The sequence below is a fragment of the Rhipicephalus sanguineus genome, chromosome 4 (genome assembly GCF_013339695.2).
Source record: "Rhipicephalus sanguineus isolate Rsan-2018 chromosome 4, BIME_Rsan_1.4, whole genome shotgun sequence".
Classification (NCBI taxonomy): Eukaryota; Metazoa; Arthropoda; class Arachnida; order Ixodida; family Ixodidae; genus Rhipicephalus; species Rhipicephalus sanguineus.
The window spans coordinates 114,464,536-114,477,972 of NC_051179.1; positions in this window are offsets into that span (position 1 = coordinate 114,464,536).

The following is a 13,437-nucleotide window of genomic DNA, read 5'->3' on the forward strand; positions in this document are numbered from 1 at the left end:
GGCGCCTCAGAAAATGTCGCGATTGTGTGCCAGGGTAATGCATGCCATTGATAAAACACCTAATTACAGCCCTTTTGTTTGCAGCATTGAACATAGGTTCAGGTTTGTCCCATGCGCCTGCGCAGTAGTTTATGAATTTCCTTTTTCTTGTGGGCAGGTGTACGTGGTACAAACGGGGAGGTGTATAAATATTCGGCTGAAAGAGCATCTTAGGAATTGTTCTACAGATGGCTATTCGCACGTGTCCAAACACTGTAGGGAGTGTAAAGTAGGCAGCAGCGAGTTGTGCCAACCGCTTGTCAATAAAACCAAGATTTTGTTTCGTCACAAGGACCGGTGCACACGCGAGATGTTCGAGGCTTTCAAGATTAACACTACACGGGGGTGTATAAGTGAACCTTCCGTATCTCTTGCTGATTGTGAGCTGTTAATATTTAAGTGCCACTTTGTGACGTAGACATATCTGTGTCCAATGATCTTATTTCATCAAGTCGTAACTGTGTATATATGTCATCCTTCAAACATTAAACGTTCAGTTGTGAGTCTGCGCGAGTCCTGTTTTCCTCGTCTTTGTCTTTGTGTTTTTAGCGCAGTTTTAGTCGCCATAATGACTCCGGATTTTCGCCCGCCGTTCCACCATCGCCCGCTTTCTGCGAATTACCGGAGTTCCATGGCTTCCAGAACGCCGCCGACAAGTGGGTGGCCACCATCAACGCCCTTGGAGCTCGCGAGGCCTGGACAGACCAACAGAAATGGCGGGTGGCCATAGAACGCCTGCGAAATGGTGCCGCGGCGTGGCACAGATACGAAGGCGCGAGGCAGCAAACCTGGGTAGAGTGGAGCCCCAGGCTCATCGCTGCTTTTGGGCGGATTGACTGCCATCTCACCACCACCCAGTTCAACGCGACCACTACCGAGGATGGAGCTCCGGAGGGGCACCACCTCGAGGCTGCACCTGTGCATTGCAGCTCACCTGCTGACAATGTCACAACGTGCCTTGAGACACACACACACACCTAAGACCAGACTCACCACTTCAGGCCACGGACTCGGCGTCGGTAACTGTTACAAGCTGCCACCGGCGTCGCCAGCGCGAAGTCGGCGATGGGAATGACAGCAGGTTAGTTCGTTCCGTACGTAAGAAGAGACGGTAAAGAGATCACAGACGTGTGAAAACAAAACAAACAACTTTACTCTAGTGATATTGCCGCACAAGGAACGGGTAGTAAAACACAATACAACTAACAAAATACATATTAAATCAATAAATCAGCTTACGAGAGAGAAGTATTACAAACTACACAAACTAACAAACATAGAACTACGGATGAGAATGTTCGAAGATATAAATAGGTGAAGGCGTACGTGTGATGAACGGCAGCGTTGAGTCCACGACGATCGGATGGAAGTCGTCAGAATTCTGGCACAACTGCGATGTCGGTGGTGTTGCAACGCTGGTGTTTCCGGGAGGCTAGCGCTTGAAGGCGATCTCGGGCAGGTTGAGCTAACCCGAGATTGAAATTCCGATGCCTACGTTGCAGACGGTAATTCCGCGTCACAACTAGACGAAAGGCTAAGTTTAGGTGGCCAGCTCATACAGAGCCACACTAAAAACTTCTAGAAGGGACACTTGTTGATCTGCTTCTACACCATGTTGGCCAGCAACTAGACTGCTTAGCAGCGCGAAATCCTGCGCTTAAATCATCCTCCGTGTCCCTTCATTCTCTTCCAGGAGGAAAAAGGGACCTCTACATGGGTCCAATCATGCGCGTTGCATTGTTAGAAACTCCGCCCTAAAAATATACTGACCACACCCATTTTTAATTAGGAGAGGGTCCTCAACTGAGCGAGAGTGACAACCTGTTGGGGTGCTGTCATACGGCTTGTCCACCAGAAGTTTTTCCCGTGGGAACGGCCAGTTTGCTTGGCTCTCAGCCGGTGCGTCTTGTAGTCAAAAGCTTGTTCGGAGTACCTCGCGGCCTTCCAAGATCTTGCCGACGCTGCCGTAGGTAGAAAAGATCAAACTCCGATGGCGACATTCGACGAAGAACACCCCATTCAACTCTTCCCCGCTCTTTTCGTGAGTACGTGGCTCACGCCGGTCAGCGGGGGAGTGCGGCGCCCGTTAATTAGCCGTGACACCGGGTCGCAAAAATGGCAGTCCGTGACAGTAACCAACACCATAACTTCTCTGGCAGACGCCGAGACCACATCTCGTTCACAGCAGTTGGAGAACCGATCCCGGATCTCACCATCGTATGATCGCGTCACTGCGACCTCTTTGCACCAACGACAGTCGGAGAAGCGGCCCTCACATCGCGCGCAGCCTGACCTCTCTGCGAATTCCGGGAAAGAGCTCCTTCTTGTCGCGTCAAAGCATGGTCCTCCGCTTTCAACGCAGTCATTGGCCGAGTGTGATGACGTTCAACTACTGCTGAGCGACAAATCTCTTCACGAAGTCAAAGCGACAGATGATGCTACATTCGTCAAGGGTCAGTCCGTCTCAGCAAGGGTGTAGCCAAGCATATCTACGTGTACACACCAGCCAGAAGCCGATGTCCGCCAGCAGTGCACCGGACGTGTGAGTCCGTTTATGACAAGAACCACATCATTCACACTGCAACTGTGTGGCCTGAAGACCACGTGGAACACAACGCAGTGGTTTTCGCACGGGATCCATCGCTGGTCGACCGGGCGTCGACAAAGTCGGAGGGACAGGTAGCGAGATCGAGATACTTTTGGACACCCGTGACAATCTTGGCGCAGGGTGCAGACATGTCCGACCTCGCACGCATCCTTCGTCGAGCCATTATATACCGACTATAGACCGAAACCCGGAAAAGGACAAAGTAGACCATACGTGCCACCGCAAATAGCATGCGGCCAGCGCCAACATGCGACCATGGATGGATGGATGCTATGAGCGTCCCCTTTATAACGGGCGGTGACAAGTGTGCCACCAGGCTCGAAAAAAAAAAACCTTTACTCTTTTTTTTAGCGTTGGCCTAGTGTCTTTACTTCAATTAAAACTATTTTACTCCAGAAGAGAAAAAAAAACCTTAAGTTTTCAGCTCCGTTCTGTGCTCTTTACGGCAGAATGTCCTTATTTTTTTCCCATTATTTATTTTTGTCCTTTCTCTCTAGCTTTCTGCCACCAATACTCTAACCGTCTCTTACTTATTTCAATCGCGGGTGTGTTGAGCTTTCCATTGTCTTTAAAACCCAAGGCGTCATGTAGGCTCGTGCCCAAACGTACACCTGGGTGGATATCTCCACATTCAATCAGAACATGCTCCGCCGTTTCCTGATCTTCCCCGCAGCACGTGCATTGTTCTTCTTCTTTACTGAATCTCGCTTTATAACTACCCGTTCTAAGGCAACCCGATCTCGCTTCAAACAGTAAAGCGCTTCCCATTGAATTGTCGTAAAATGCCTCCCTCCTTATTTCATTTTTGCCCTTTCGGTAGTTACTCAAAGGCGGTTTTTTCTCCATAGCTGCCACCCAGTGAATCCTCTCCGCCTCTCTGACTTTTCGCTTAACGCTCTTTGTTGACATACTGCTTACATTACCAGCCGTATATTTACTAGTGAGCCTCCTAGTTCTTTTCTCCACTGTGTGTCCACGCTCTTCCTATACAAGTAACGGAACACCTTCTCTGCCCATCTACTCTCCTTCATATTCCTTAGCCTTTCTTCGAACCTTATTTTGCTCTGAGCCTCCCTCGCCTCAAAACCTGCCCATCCCATATCGCCCTTTACAGCCTCATTTGTCGTCTTCCCGTGAGCACCCAACGCGAGGCGTCCCACAGTCCTTTGATTTATATCCATTCCCGATTGCACCTCTGCCCTCATGCACACCACTGAATTCCCAAAAGTAAGCCCTGGAACCATTACACCTTTCCACAGACCTTGAAGCACCTCGTACCTATTGTATCCCCACAATGCTCTGTGCTTCATTATTGCAGCATTCCTCTTTCCTTTTGCTGCTGAGGCTTTTTCCTGTACCTCCATGTACATGTCACCCTCATTTATCCATACTCTGAGGTACTTGTATTCGCTCACCCTCGGTATTTCTTGGCCCTGTATTGACACCGCCTGATCACACGGGTCATTGAATACCATCAATCCACATTTTGTTACACTAAATCCTAGTCCTAGAGCTTCCCCTTCCCTTCCGCATATATCCGCCAGCTGCTGTATATCCTCTCGACTGTCAGCAAATAAGACAATATTGTCAGCATAAAATAATCTTGGAAGCTTTTGCTCAATCATCACGCCGCCCTGTTTGTGTGGCAGATTAAAACCAAAGTTGCTACCTTCTAGCGCTTTTTTCCATATTCACCATGTACAGCATGAATAACAGCGGGGACAATGGACATCCCTGTCTCAGCCTCTTGCTAATCTCAACGTTCCTTCCCATTCTATGCAAACTGTATTTTCTCGGTATATATCCCTCAAAAACTGTATACAGTCGTCGCCTATGCCCATTCCTTTCAATATATCCCACAAAATTTCCTGATTAACGTTGTCGCACGCCCCAGTGATGTCTAAAAAAGCCATGTACAAGGGCCTATTTTCTATTTTAGATATTTCTATACACTGAGTGAGAAAAAACAGGTTATCGTCTAACCGCCTGTCTACTCGATATCAATTCTGGAGTTGTCCCAAAATATCGTTGTGTTCTGCCCACTTTTCTATTTTCATTTTTACTGCTTGCATCGCCAACCTGAACATTTTACGGTCTTTTTGACCATCGCTAGATCTGTTCACTGATACCCACGTATTAGAAAACTGTCACAAATAATCACGGCGTACAAAACACACTACCCTAAGTCAAAAGGAACCACAAAATCAATGAACACGCTACTCTTCAAGGCACTTGTGCGTGCACGTGCTCAGTCTACGCGCGGACCTCAGCCACGTGGTGGCAGAAGAAAAAAACCACAGTAGAAATCAATACACAAAAATATACAAAGTAATAAAAAATATACAAACTAATAAACCCAATCAGGCTTTACGCTAACGCCTTATAGAAAGCTACAGACAGAGGCAAGCTCAAATCATGCAAATACACTTATCTGTCGCTGTCGTTCCGGAGCTCTCGAAAAACACGTCCATCCTGCCTGACAGAATCCCTTTCAGGATCGCCTCTTTCAGAATCCCTTTCAGGATCCCTTTCAGGTCAGGATCGCAGCGCCCCCCTCAAAGCAGCGGTGAGAGGCATGTACTACATCCGATGCGAAGGCCGTAAGAAGCGCGCGCGTGCGGTCTAGCCCGGCCGTGGTGTTGCGTCGTCGGTACAGCCACAAAGGTACAGTCAGCGCCATCAACAAGAGGCATCGTCGTCGGCGGTATTGCAAGCCAGGCTGCAGCGCGTCCGAGACCTGCGACAGCTACGATATACCAGTGTCGGCCACCGGAATCATATTTGGCAAAGTCCAAGGGAAGTTCAAGCGTCGTCGAGCCCGGCCGCACCGAAATAGCCAGTGCCGTCCACCAGATATACTTCTGGCACATTCACGAGCCAAGTAGCAGCGTGGCCGGGACCGACCACCGCGATGCATGCCAGCACCGCCCACCAGAAACATTGTCGACAGCTCGGCCGACAATGCTCGCAGTCATGGCCGTAATGTGATGACCAAGAGCGGCATCGGGGTTCTAGCGCGCAGGAAGCTGATGAGGCCAGAGGAAGAAGAGGGTGAGAATAGAACAGCTTGCCCGACGAAAGGGCGTTGTGCCCTGTCTCTGTTCGTTAAAAATATATATATATATATATATATATATATATATATATATATATAGATATATATATATATATATATATATATATAGTATAGTATATAAAGGGGCGGTAAGGGACGTGAGGGTGAGAACGTATAGTGACAGCATAGGCACGCGTAGTATAATATAGTTAGGGTTCCGTGTTTTCGGATAAATCCCAGAAAATCTGATAAACACTCGCCGGTAAAATTCTTTAGAATTGGATTTATCCGATAAACTTCGATTTTAACAGCCAATATGACCCTGCTCTGTTCTTTATCGAAAGCGAATGTTCTATGCGGTCATTCACACATCGGCAGGCTTGCCCAATGTATCATGCTTGGCCTCACGTCCACAGTATCTCGAAGACCGCACCAATCGCATATTTGACAAAGGGCTCGTGGCGCATCGAGCAAGACACGTCAACATATGTTGACACCCGAGAGCGTGAGGCATCTTGGCATACGGTCCTCTGGCGGCAGTGGCACGTGCCAGACGACATCGAATATACGGACCTCGTAAAGCATGCTTTCGTCTATTGCAACAAGCTTTAGGGTTGTAATACGCACAAACGTAGGCGTTTTGCATTTAAGTATTTGCGCTTGTGTGTATATATGTATGTGCGTTCAAACCTTCCAGACAACTAAAACACGCTTCCTATGTTGTGATGCTTTCGTGTTCAGATATCATTTCATCTAAGGTACTGGAGTGTTGCGAATAATGCGAAGTTAAACACCGAATTCCGGAGAAATGGCGATTTATGAAAAATAAACTCGATAAACGTAGAATTTTCGCCAAAAAAGAATAATAAACTCCGAAAAGCACCCTCCGAAATTCAAGAAAAACAAACTTCGAAAACGCAGAGCCCTAAATATAGCAAGGGGCGGGAAAGGAAAGTGAGGCTGAGAAGGAGAGAAGAGGGCGCCACTGCATCTCAAATGAAGGTTTCCTTTCCCGCCATGGACGCCGATCGAGCTTCACGTTTGGAATGCCAGCGCTTGCTTGCCCGATAACGCGAGTGCTGCCGAGGGGCAGGCGAATCACTGCTTCGCACTTCCTGCTGCCTTCACGATGTGTGTAACCGCATGCATTTTCTCGTTAATTTCGCCATTACATGCCCGGCAAGCTCGTACAGTGGTTACGGTGCTCGGCTGCTGACGCGAAAGTCGCGGGTTCGATCGCGGCCGCGATGATCGCACCTTGATGCAGGCGAAATGCTTGAGACCCGTGTACTGCGCGATGTCAGTGCACGTTAAACAACACCAGACGGTCGAAATTTTCACAGTGGTCCACTACGGCATGCAAAACGCCACCAGTTATTATTATTATTATTATTATTATTTATTATTATTATTATTATTATTATTATTATTACCGTCCACAGAATACAAAGTCTCTATAATGTTAATTTTCTTGATCTTGACGTTTTTTCATAGCCCACAATCATTTTTTTTAATCCGAGCTTTGCACTGCTTTGACATAGTTGTGGCACAATGTACAAAGTTCTCCCTTCTCAGTCTTTCCGCATAGTTGTATATATGCAATCTAATTTTTATTCCCCGTCAATATTTCTCGTGTTGTCTCATTTTACTCCTCCCCTTTTGTGTTCATTTCTCTTTGTCTACGTGTTTTTGCTCTTTTTATTTCTGAAAACTGTCTGTATTGTATTGTTTATTTTTATTGTTTTTTTTGCGTGCGCCAGCACAAAGACCTTACGGTTGTTCCTGGGCACGTTAAATAAATGATTGATTGATTGATGATTGATTGATTGATTGATTGATTGATTGATTGATTGATTGATTGATTGATTGATTGATTGATTGATTGATTGATTGATTGATTATGAGAATGTCATAGACGAGGTTACCGTGCACAACGCGCTTCACTTTGCCCAAAAATTAACTGCGTAGATTTCCGCAGAGGCCGGGAAACTCCATCACGTCACTGCGGACTGGTCTGGGAACCTAATGCACTGTGTCGCCCCCTGCGTTTTCTGTTGGCTGTATTTCTCACTTACAAAGACGTCTTCACTCGACGAAGTTGGTGATTTTGGCTAATTAAAACGCAGTGAAAAGTTCATATATTAATGCGAGGAAATGTTCTTTTCTCTTTAGCGCCCATTAAATTTCTCCCCTTGCGGACCTACATTTATTCTTAAAGCTCAATTATTGCCCAATGGAAGTTTTTTGTAATATAACTTATGAAATATTCCGGCGGCAGTACAAATCTTACCTTTCTTGCAGAAACTTCTGCGCCCTATTCTACGTAATTACGTAAACATAATTGCATATATGTAAGATTCTTACATAATTTATATGGCAAATATATTGAAAACATGTGAAAAATATATGAATTGAGTAAGTAAACATAACAGATTATTGGAATGGCATGCGGAATGTTTCCGCAAGGTTATCCGTAGTAAAGTATTATTCGCAGCAATGCGACACAAGCAGGAGACAGACGTTGAAGACACTTTCTTTGTTGAAATGCTGCATTTAGGCTGAGCTTTCTCTTAATCGACTACGGCTGGTCCCTTTGCGGCAAGGCGAATGCGCAGGCTCTTTCGACCCTACTGGCATGCGCTTTAAATCAACTTTAACGGTCATAAAACTGAAAGATTTATAATGCGACCCTACTAGCGCGAAGTGACTCAGCGAGAAATGGAAACCGATGCAGCTTTCACCTTTCAGGTTGAAGTAGCACAGTTATCGCTACACTCCTGTCGCAAAGACGCTATTCCGTAAGAGAGGAAATAGAAATAACAGTCGCTAATTCGTTCGGCTAGATGGCATTGGTATAATTCACATTCCGAAAAACATATTCAACAGCCAAATCCAAAAGTGGAAAGTTGGGTGAGTTGGAGATTGAACAAACCATGTTGCTAAGCCAGCGTAAAAAGAAGCCCTAATTGGAAAGACAAACGAAAGGCAGCACGTGTCGTGTTTTCTTGCGCATTTCCTCCTGGTCCCCGTGATGGCTCTGCTTTTTGACAGATACGCCCGCATGATATGATAAAGCGCCTTGTCTCTTTGGCAGATACCATGCGCAGAGCACCAGCTTTTAGGAGAGGTGTACTCAATTACAATAAGGGCTCAGCTGGTGCGAACAGATCCGCTGCTCTGCACTGGGAAGAAACATATGCGGTGTAATGAATTGATCGTCTTGTCGAGGCTTAGCAACAGCGTGTTTCTAAGCAGTGCATATAAGTCTTGTCTCAAATTGCAGAGCATTACTAGTGGCTTGTTTAATCTATGGCCTTTGGAGCCGTCGGAACGCTAACTTTTTAAAGCGAAGATTTATTTGCCTCATCAAGCCATTTTTAATCGTTCTGCCGTGGCCCAGCTGGGACGCGCGCGCCCCTTCGTTTCACGACGGTGAAAGTGAAAAGAATGGTGGCTCTTTTTAAATGCGAAGCATTTCTTAGCGAACCTTTGACACTTTGAGCGTTTCTATCTATCTATCTATCTATCTATCTATCTATCTATCTATCTATCTATCTATCTATCTATCTATCTATCTATCTATCTATCTATCTATCTAGCCGCCTACGTCTGGGTGCTCTCATGATCGCCTCCTTAACTTGGTGTAGACCAAAATTGGCATGAGAGGGTATGAGTATTTGACGAATATGACTGTCGGGTCATAACATGAATAACGTGAAAATCCTGTCGCGCACGTCGTGAAACCCTTTCCTTCAGACACGTGCGGCTCATAGCCGTTTACCACGGGCCCCGGTGTACGGGTATGCGCCACAAGTGACTGACAGTTTATATCTACCGGGGAACGGCGAGAACAGATATTGGAAAATTTTAATGCGAGAACGTTAAGAAAAACCGACATCGGCAGCGTTGACCTTACGAATGGAAAGAATAAAGAGTAGGAGTCAGCACGAATCGAACACAAGCATTCGGCGTGGCAATCAGGTATTCTACCACAGAGGCACGCCAGGGCTATAAACTGGTTTGGACAAACAGCCTATGCAGGTATAATGTCGGTGCAAAGTCAATTGTGGTTGTGGTGCTGGCCATCTAATTTTACAAGAAATCAATAAACGCTACATATGTACTCCTACGATACAGGTGTCATGAGATTAACGTCTGTCGTTCCAGTGTTGGCTCCGCTTTTATAGCAGTCTAATAAACAATACATTTGTATTCCTATGATTCAGCAAGCTATATTGAAGCATTGCTCGACCCCGGAGGAATACATTAACGAAAGTTACCTATTATATTCACATGACTGCACCATAAATCGCACTTCGTTCGATAATACTGGCGTATGTAGTCTAACGTGAGAGCTGACGTTACGTCGCACCACAAGTTACCCTTTAAACGCCAGTGTTGTAGTTGTCGACGTGCCTGGTAAGCCCACGATACGCACACAGCTACTACACTTACAAAAACACGTCGATTCACCTGGTAACGCTTGGCTCAAATCCATAAAATACAGCGTAGAAGTACTTGCTTACTGCTTCGCATGAAACCGATTCCCACAGCGCGTGGGATCTGTCGAATTTCCTTTCACTTCGCTTTGAACATCCTCCAGTGACGCTGCTCCACGCTCCCTAACGGCCAGCAAAAAACCCGTGGCCCAAAATTTGTGAAGAAGAGATAACTGCACACTTGTACGATGCGAACATCCTGCCGCGAGTATTTTGCGAATACGGGGTGTAATAAATAAGTAACAGGGTATAGGACATCCCGTTCTGGCAGGTTTCAGTTTCTCGCTCGGCCTTCCCACCCTTCTCTGCCGCGAAGAGGTACTGCCCGTTGTTGAGACTACGTCCGCTTCGGCAACGTAACACGTTTTCAGCGATTAGGTCATCGGCGCGCAGCCAACGACCGAGCAAGGTTTCCTGCACACGTCGCTTGCTTCAGGGCAGCGCGGTGCGAGGGTGCAAGGCATTGGCGAGGTAAACAAGTACGCGACACGCGCGACAACAGCGCATCAACGTCATCAGCATCGCATCAGGCAACAGCTATCATCGTAGGGCCAATGAGCCGCTTCGTAGCGCAGAGGACCGATCGACGAAGTTGTCGCTAGCTAAACTTGCCCATGGGCAACATTATGTCAATTCGTGCGGGAGGAGGAATGGACAGAGGTTAGCGTCTCTCCTCTTGGTTGTGTGGCGATGGCAAAAAGAAAGTTTGGGACGACAGGAAAACAGACACTGGCCACGCTATCACAGTTCTCACCGGAGCTTTTAACGCCGACCTTCAAAAACTGGCAAACATTTCGTTACCGGCTTTAGTGGAATAAATATGCCTACGGTGTATCTCTTCTTAGCTGCCACACTTCGCGCTGATCACAGCGCACGTCAAGAACTGGTGGTGCGATTGGACACGCGTTCGCCAGGGAGATTGAGATGTTGAACGTCTCTCACTACGTCTCGTACTTCTCGACGCACTCGCCACGGCTCACCGATCTGCAAAATCACCAAGTACGCCAAGCACAATAGCACTTTCAAAATATGCGACACGCACTTTCGTTCCAAAAGCAGTTGTACCACAACACCCGTGCCTTAATCTGAAATGGTGGCGGTTGATTTAGATTCCGCATTTAAGAACACTGACATTGTGGAACGTTAGAAAACTATTGTTCATGTGGGACGGGCGTGCAGCACGAAAGACTGAGACGTGCGCTGTGTGTGTAACACCTTGATATGCGTTTAATGTGGCATGCACGCAGTAATGTACGAAATGTATGCGTAAATATGGCCGTAATTCAATACATTTCGATTAGTATATCTGTAATTGCTGTTAATTTTGCATTACTTCGTTACATTTGCGCATAAGTCACTAAACGCTTCGCTTTGCGTCAATGCCCACCTGCGCGTAGGATCCGGCCAATTTTTCTCGTATGGTAGCAGCAAAGCGTTTATTTCTCCTCCGTATTACGGAAAATTTCTGTAGACGTGGCGTCCGTTTAGTGGCATGCTTGGCCGAAAGTTGTTCACGAGGCGCAGAGTTCCGTTGCGAGTGCGTTCAGCTTGTAGATGACGGAAGACTTCCAGCTGGAATGAAGAAAAACCAATGGCTCATAAAAGCTGGCATTCTAACAGCGGAAAGTTGGTACTTTTGTCTGGAAAGTTCGTACATTTGTCTGTCTCCAGACGGGTCTGGAGCAGCCCGTCGGCTGCTTCAGCCGCTGTGTTTTGCAAAAATATTCAGAGAACGACGCCGTAATGCTACCAAACATATTCGTACCGCATGCTGGGCCCATCTGCTGTAATTGAAGCATGAACGGAAGCTCGTAGCTTGCGCAAGGTGGCAGCTGCGGTCGGCGCCAGCGTCCACAGCCACGCGCTTGACCGCTCTACACGAGTGTGAATCCGACTGTACATATCGGTCTCATCTCGTCCGTTCGATTTGGTGGAGTTTGTTTCGTTTGTCTCGTGCAAAAATGATCAAATGTGTATGGGGACAGCTAGTTCTATTGTAGCCTACATTCGCATCGGTGTGGAATATTTAAAGGAAGAAATGTTGAAAAAACCCCAGGCCTGCGCTGATACCGCAGCACAGTCACAGCGAAAGCTGGAAGAGCGGCGTTCTAGTGCCCGTTTGTAAGCTCTCTTGGGGCTACAAGTGCACTAGAACGGTACCCACTACGCCATAAATCACAATTTTTGTGAAGATGGGAAGCACCTACTAAGCCATTATTCTTCATCCGGCGGAGAAGCGAGGCACCAGCTACAGGTCTGTAAGGCATTATGTGCACTTTGTTGACGCGACGACTGACGACGATGAAGAATTATGGCTCAGCCCTGTGTAATGGGTTGGAAGGTTTAAAGGGCCCACCAGTATGTAATTTGCATTCGGGACGCCCGGTCGCTATTTCCCTCGCCCGTCATGCTGTAAACATACGTTGACGTGGGAGAGAGGACGGACGGGGGGGGGGGGGGGGGAAGAACTTTACTGAGACCCCGAGGAAATGGATCATGCGCTATGGGCTTCCTTGGCAACCATACAAGTGCACTTGCGAAGAACCACTACGCTATAAATCATTGCAATTTACTGAGACCCCGAGGAAATGGATCATGCGCTTATGGGCTTCCTTGGCAACCAATACAAGTGCACTTGCGAGGAACCCACTACGCTATAAATATTGTAATTTTTGAGAAGTAGGGCACTAGGCACTCTGCCATTTTTCGTCATTCTACAGAGAGCCGTGGTACCTGCTAAACGCATGTAAGGCATTATGCGCACTTTGTTGATGCTGTGCCTGATGACGATCAAGAATTATGGCAGAGCTCTTTGTAATGGGAAGCATTCAACAACTTACTCGTTGCGCAATTCGCATTGTTTGACGCCTGGTTACAGAAATCGCGTTGTGCGACGCTTGGTGCTTATTTTACTCTTCTACCACGCCATATTGCATATGCTAATGTGGTTCCTTCCCGACATCAAGGCTGTATAGCACCTTTTTGCAAAGGAGTTTCAAGCACCGGCAAGGCAATAAAGAAAAAAACCGGCATGGCTCAGAGGTTGAATACTGGGCTCCCACGCAGAGGGCCCAGGTTCGAACCTCGTTCCATCCTGGAATTTTTTCTTATGTCGTTTTTTTTTCTTATTTCGAGCGATACTGGTTACGGACACCGACGGCGGCGGCGGACAACTACGGCACCAAAAACGGCCGGTGAAATGATCTCATGACAGCTTTCGCTGTAAATACCTTGCC